The sequence below is a fragment of the Eurosta solidaginis genome, chromosome 1 (genome assembly GCF_040869045.1).
Source record: "Eurosta solidaginis isolate ZX-2024a chromosome 1, ASM4086904v1, whole genome shotgun sequence".
In the NCBI taxonomy this organism is placed as follows: domain Eukaryota; kingdom Metazoa; phylum Arthropoda; class Insecta; order Diptera; family Tephritidae; genus Eurosta; species Eurosta solidaginis.
The window spans coordinates 78,107,370-78,114,326 of NC_090319.1; positions in this window are offsets into that span (position 1 = coordinate 78,107,370).

Consider the following 6,957-nt stretch of genomic DNA (forward strand, 5'->3'; position numbering starts at 1 on the left):
TTTCGGCGACGGTCCGAATCAAGTCTAAATACTCATTGCTGGTAAATTCGGGAGAGACTAAGTCTATTTCTCCGGGTGTGGTAGTGAAAGTTAACTCGTCCACATCAAAGCGCGACAGCGCGTCTGGTACTACATTCAGGGTGCCCTTACGATGTTCCATTTTAAAGTCGTATCTTTGCAGTAAGAGTGACCATCTCGCCAACCTCCCGCTCAAGTCTTTTTGTGTCATCAATCACTTGAGACTGGAGTGGTCCGTAATAATCCGAAAAGGTAATCCTTCGACATAGGGTCGGAAACGCTTCACGCTAATTATGGCTGCAAGACATTCCAGCTCGGTTACTGTATAATTGCGTTGAGCATTATTCAGCTTTTTCGACACGAATGCGATTGGATGCTCAGCGCCCTCATCATCGACCTGGAACAACACTCCGCCAACACCTACTTTGGAAGCGTCACATTGTATTACGAATTCCCTTGAAAAGTCTGGTTGGGCCAAAACAGGGGCGGAACTCAAAGCTACCTTTAGCTTTTCGAAGGCCTCTATAGCTTCAGAGGTAAGCTTGAACGGGCCTGCTGACTTACGAAGACAGTCGGTCAAGGGACCTGCCAAGTCAGTAAAATTGGTAATAAACGCTCGGTACCAATTCGCCATGCCCACAAACCTACGCACTTGCCGAGGGGATTTAGGGATCGGGAAGTTTTGCATTGCTTCTATTTTTCCCGGATCCACTTTCAAACACCCGCTGCCTATCAGGTAACCTAAGTAGCGTATTTCCTTCTGACAAAATTTACTTTTTTCCACGTTTTTTGTCAGACCTGCGTCTCTCAAGCATTTGGCCACTTCCGCTAGCAATTCCAGGTGGTCTTCAAAATTAGTACTACACACCATTAGATCATCTAGGTAGACGAAGACATTCTCCCGCAGACGCGAAGGGATTGCCCTGTCCATCAGCCTACTCATAGTCTGCGGTCCATTGCACAGACCAAATGGCATCACCTTGAAGTGGTACAGAGGCCTCCCCGGAACTGCGAATGCTGTTTTTTTCTTAGAGGACTCTGTCAATTTGATCTGGAAGAACGCGTCCTTCAGATCAATGCCACTAATAAAATGCGTATCCTTCAGTCTGCTCAATAAGCCGTTGATATGAGGCAGGGGGTACGAGTCTTTCTTAGTAACCGCGTTGACCTTCCTGGAATCTATGCACAGCCTAACTTTACCTGGTTTCCGGACCAGTAATACAGGACTACACCACGGGGAGTTGGATTCTTCTATAACTCCTAATTCGAGTAACCTGTCTAGTTCTCTAAAAGCTTCGGCTTGCCTCGGTGGCGAAAGAGGGAAATGTTTGCTTTTTATAGGTATAGCATCACCGGTGTCGATGTGATGCTCCACTAATTTGGTTTGTTCTAGGCCTAACTTCTCGTACGAGGGGAACGTCTCGATGACCTTTTGCAATTCTGATTTTCGTTCTGGTGACAATTCATGCAGGTTAAGTTCTTCTTCCTTCTCAAGTCTAACCTCTAAACACTCTACGCTTGGGAATATTTCGGGAGCTAACGCAAATGCTCTCCAAAAATCTACCCCGAAGTATGCTTCTTAGAGCAATGAGGGAACAAGGTAAAAACGAATAATCTTTGTGATATTTTTAAAAGTGACCGGTAGAGATACTGAGCCTAAAATTTTTTGCTTGTTGCCGCCTGCGGTATATACGAAAGCATGTAAGGGCTGATATTCGAAGCCGTTATCCTTTAGGAATTCTAATCCATTTTTCCCTAAGATGGAGACGTTGGCTCCCGAGTCCAACAACCCTACAAGAAAACTATTTTTAATTTTAGCCTTTACTAAAGGCCTTTCGTCCTCTGTAAGCGTTAACGTGGTGGTTGCAGCAATCTACGCTCCTGTACTCTCCTGTGGTATCTCTTCCTACACTTCAAAATATTTTCCGATACCGGATATTGTTCAAAAATGGTATGTCTTATGTGTTCGTACCTATGTTCCCTTTCTTCTAGGTTTGGAGAAAGTTGCGTCTGGCAAGCGACATCCCTATGCTGGCGTCGCAGAATTCTAATCGGCTCGCTTATCGCGGGTGAAGACGTTTGACTCTCGGCTACAGAACTATTCGAACTGTCCGTACTGTCAGGGTAAGTTATTATTACTTTTGAGGGCTCTTCTGCCAGGGTACTACTGCACCTCGGAAGCTCACCACCTCCATGCAGAGATTCACCCTCTGGTTCAGCGCACGGGACGACGCCTCGAGCACTGGCTGATGTGGGAGCTATGAAGCCGAACGAGGTTCCCCCATCTTCTCGCTCGGGTACTGGTTTCCCTGCCTGCGATGGTCCCTAGGGCATTTAGGAGTGAATACACCCTTATACCCACATTTAAAACAAAAAGGACTTTTTATGGGTTCCTCACAATATATATAGGAGTGCCCCATTCCCTGGCAATTCCAGCATTGGATTCCCGAGTAGTCCGGTCTTCTGCTGCGTCTATATTCCAGCGCCTCTATCTCGCCGTCCTCGCCTTCCATCTTCATGTCCGGGGTTGTCACGCGTGCCTCGCTTACATGCCGTCCTGGGTAAATGGCTCCCAGCAGCTTGCTCTCTTTCAGCACTTGTTCACCTCTGCGTGCTACATCGCGTAGATCATGGAGGGTCCTTACGTCCGCATTAAAAAGCATTAGCTTAAGGCTACTGTTGACGTTCCTTTTTATTATGTCAATCAATAGAAGCTCTGACATCGGCTCCCTTAAGCGCGCGTTCAAGGAGATTATGTCCGCGTGAAACACGTCATAACACTCACTTGCCTTTTGCTTCCGCATGGAGATCTCCATCATGATCTCGTGGTCCGTTTTGTGTCAAAGTGCCAAACTCTCTTTTTAACGAGTAGCACAAAAAGGCATATGTCGCATTTGGGTTTTGTTTTGTGAACAGCCAGTACCATTCTTCGGCTCGTCCAGAAAGGAACAAGTGGAAACTAGCCATTATCTGTTCGTCAGGGCATTGTGTGCGCTCACACAAGGTGTTCAGTTTGAAAAGGAAATCGGCTACGCTCCCAGTGCCATCGAATGCGATTTTCCACTCCTGCGGTTTCACTGCTATGCTGTTCGGAGTCGGGTACATTGGTGGTACTCCCGTTGGAAATGGGTTACGGTCCATCCTACTTGCGTTCCTATTTTGCTGATTCGCTTGCTGCGTGGATTCGAGAGCGGTGTTGAGCTGGGCCATATTGGCTCTAATTGAGCCCATCTCTCTCCGCATTTCCTCCTGCGAAGCCTGGAACAGTTGGTGTAGCACGTCTACCCACGAGCTACCACGAGTGGCTTCGTCCTGCATTCCTAACGTATTCGCCCGATCACTTGCAGCGTCTCCGAAATTTCCAATCCCATGATTTGGTGGTAAAGCACCAGCTCCTTCGGGTGCGTAGATCTGCCCAGTGGGCATTAGCCCCGAGATATCGTGCGCGTTCACGTGACCGGTGCTTATAGGTCCGTCCAGTTTCTCGCGAGGGTCATTCAGGTCCGAGCCCATGTTTATTAACGCGGGATCTCCATATTGTCCGCCTACTGGGGTGTGCACCACCAAGGGACGCCTGGCGTGAGAGAAAGCCCCTCTATTTTTATTACCCCGTTTCTGGTTTCCCCGGTAATTCCCTGCACTTCCAAACGGGGTATTCCGGCCCGGTTCGAACGACTGGTCGCGCGACATATTAAAAAAAAATGGTCACTGATAGGTCAAAAAAACTTTTGCCACGTAAGGCAGTTAAGAATTAAAAAAAGGTTTGGGTATATAAATTTTATGCAAAAAAAATAAACCTCCCAAAGCTGGAAAAACAGTATCGGTTAAGCAATTTAAAGGTATTATGCAACCAATGGGAATGCTGACATCCCCTTCCCGAAGGCATTCGGCTACAGGCAAAAAAACACAAAAAAAATTACATAAACTCATTCATACTTGTCACTAGTGCTCCCAACTGCAGTGCGAGGGGGTCTTAAGGCCCCCCTCCGAGACTGGTTGGGGCCAATAGGGTCACTCCAGGCACACACGGGTTGGTCTCAACACGCCCAGCCGCAACGCAGGGGCAGTCTCCAGGGGCTTGCCCCTGCCTCCGCCGCAATGGGTGGAGCGGTTTCGGAACCGCTCCCCCAGTCTGGTGGGACAGGAAGGAGTGCCACTCTGAATCCCAGATCACCCCGCCACAATCCAGGTGGCACTATGTGTTGCCACCTGAGACGTGGGATGAGCTGGGGTCCTATCAACACCTACACACACTCCAGACAACACAAAACAAAACAAATTGGGCAAAAAAAATGTTTCCATTACAAAAAAAATTGAAACCCAGTTAGTGGACATATATGTACCAAAGCCGACTAACGGACAACATTCCGGGAAAATAAAAACCCCAACTACTAAAAAAAATAAAGTGCGTGCAGCACTGCCTCAACGGGTGAATACAAAAATCCCGATAACTGACGTTAAGTCGCGTGGATCCCTCAGCTACCGGAGACGATGATCACTCCGGACACCCTGATCCATCAAACCATCCCACCGCAATGCAGGTGGCTGCTCCTGCGGCTGCTCACCCCGGACTGATGGGATGGTCAACTTCACAAGTTGACCTGGAGTGACCCTCGCACCCAGCGCCTCAGGAACCACGTTGGGCGCCATCTGTTATGGAATTCGCATCTACAGTGGAATCAGTAAGGAAGGCGTTCGGCATGATGTAGTGGTGCACAGTGGCTAGTCATTGTCGGCTGGGGCGGGTCCTTGCCAACCTTACTGTTCCTGCGCCATAAACAGAAAAAATTTCCTATCATGCCTATCAAAACGAGCAGCTGTCAAATTCAAAAAAAAAACCTAACAGAAGCGCAGAGACAACTCAAAACGCTTAAAATTTCAAAATAAAACAACATCCGGCCGAACCGGATATCACGGACAGACCGTTGACATTCAAAATTTAAATTCAAATTCAAAAAAAAACTGACGCAAAAAAAACTACCGAACCGGACATGGCCGGTTACTAACCCTGAAAATCAAATTCAAAAAACTGTTGAAAAATAAAATTGCAAAAAAAAGCTGAAAATTAAAAAAAAATAAAAAAGAAAAGGGCCGAATATGGATAGGGGGCGCCGCGGGTGTTGTTGCGACGCCCGGTGCTTTGTCCCTCCCTCAATAACCATGGCCACCGACGCACCTGTATTTCGGTGGCCCCTTACCTGTATGCCCTAAGTGCCTTCTAAGTAAATGGCGACGCCAGCATTCCCATTTTAAATATTAATTTATTTATAACAATTCATTTTCCTTTTGTTTGATAACTTATTTCAACACTATTTTACCCTAGGCCTTACAGTACCTTTATGTTTTATAGGATTCGTTTAAATGTATGATTTGTTTTCTCTTTTGAGTGCATAAGTTACATCAACAACAAAAATTTATATATATAATTTTTTTTTTCTTTTTTAAAAATTACGTTCAGCTCAGGTAGTACCTAATAACATCATATTTAGAATAACTAACACTATTTTGTTTTGGGTAGATAATATTTTTTTCTTTGAAAATTACGTTCAGCTCAGGCATTACATAATGATATCATGCTTTGAATAACTAACACTATTTTGTTTTGGGTAGATAATTATAAAGTTTCTGACCAACCTCAATTCGATCATATGTTTATTCGTACGTGCCTACAATCAGTAATAAAGCATCAAATATGCACGGTTATGTACGACCATGTTTATATACATATGTTTGTATATTTCGACTTCGAAAGACGGGGAAGGGATAGCATCAATCCTGTCACAAATATGTCATTAGAAATCTTCCCAAATGTACGCATGCAGGCTGGTGATACTCTTTCAGTGCCAATACGCAAGAAACCAAAAGGCATTGGCATCCTGAACGTAAACTTAGTGACCGCCTATATACTACATATGTATACCCATATACATGTTAAACATATATATATTTGCTGAACAGCATACATGCCCGGTTTAGGAAGAATGCTAAGAGCAAAAAAAACTTTCATCCGTTTATACCTTAGTACTACGAAAAATTAATGGTAATCGGAAACGAACTTACGTTTTGAAGCAGCAATGTTGTCCTCCGTCGCGTAGAAGGCCTCCTCCGCACCCGTGGTACTTGTTTTCTCCCTGCTTAACGCGCTGTTAGAAACATTATTATTTATGGAACGATAAGGTAATATTCTTAGCGACTGTGCTAATAACTCCACCGCATTATTTCAGGAAGAAAAAAAAAACGGATTTATTCTTTTGGTTTTCTTTTGCAAAACTACACGCGTATCTTGACATATGACCTACGCTGTTCCAACATAGCAAATTCGTCGTGGATTAAAATCCTGAGCATTCCATTAATAATAACTTTTCGTAGCAAAAGCAAATATAGGTGTACACATGCACATATGTCTATGTATTGGATACGTTATTTGTAGGTGAATAAAAAAATATTCTCATTGAGGAGAGTCTGGCTTCTACTAAGTTACTGTGTTAATTCACGAAACATTTTCTTTGCTGTTTTAAGCTAGTAGCGGTTTTTACATATAGATTTAGGTATGAATAAATGAATGTATTTACACTAAGTGAAAGAAAAATGAGGTTACATTTCTTTTGCTTGTTTGCTTCGTACGCAAGATTTGTGCGTTTACAGGGAAACAATTAAGTCTAGTACATTTTCCCTTTTTTGTTTCTTTTCTTCTAACTTCTAAGTTGCTAATTTCAAAATTTTATGATCAGTTTATTTATTTGGAACGAACTCACCCAAGTCAGGTTGCAGGCCATCGGTATAGGCTCTGCCGTTGTCGTTGAGTCGTTGTCGTTGCAGGTTGGTGTTGGTACTGTTGGTAGTTGTTGCGCTCTGGTCCGAGGTGATCTAGTGAACCTGGTGGCAATGAAACTTCGTGTTGACTTTTATGACCCGGATGACTTGGTGCTAATTTTGGCT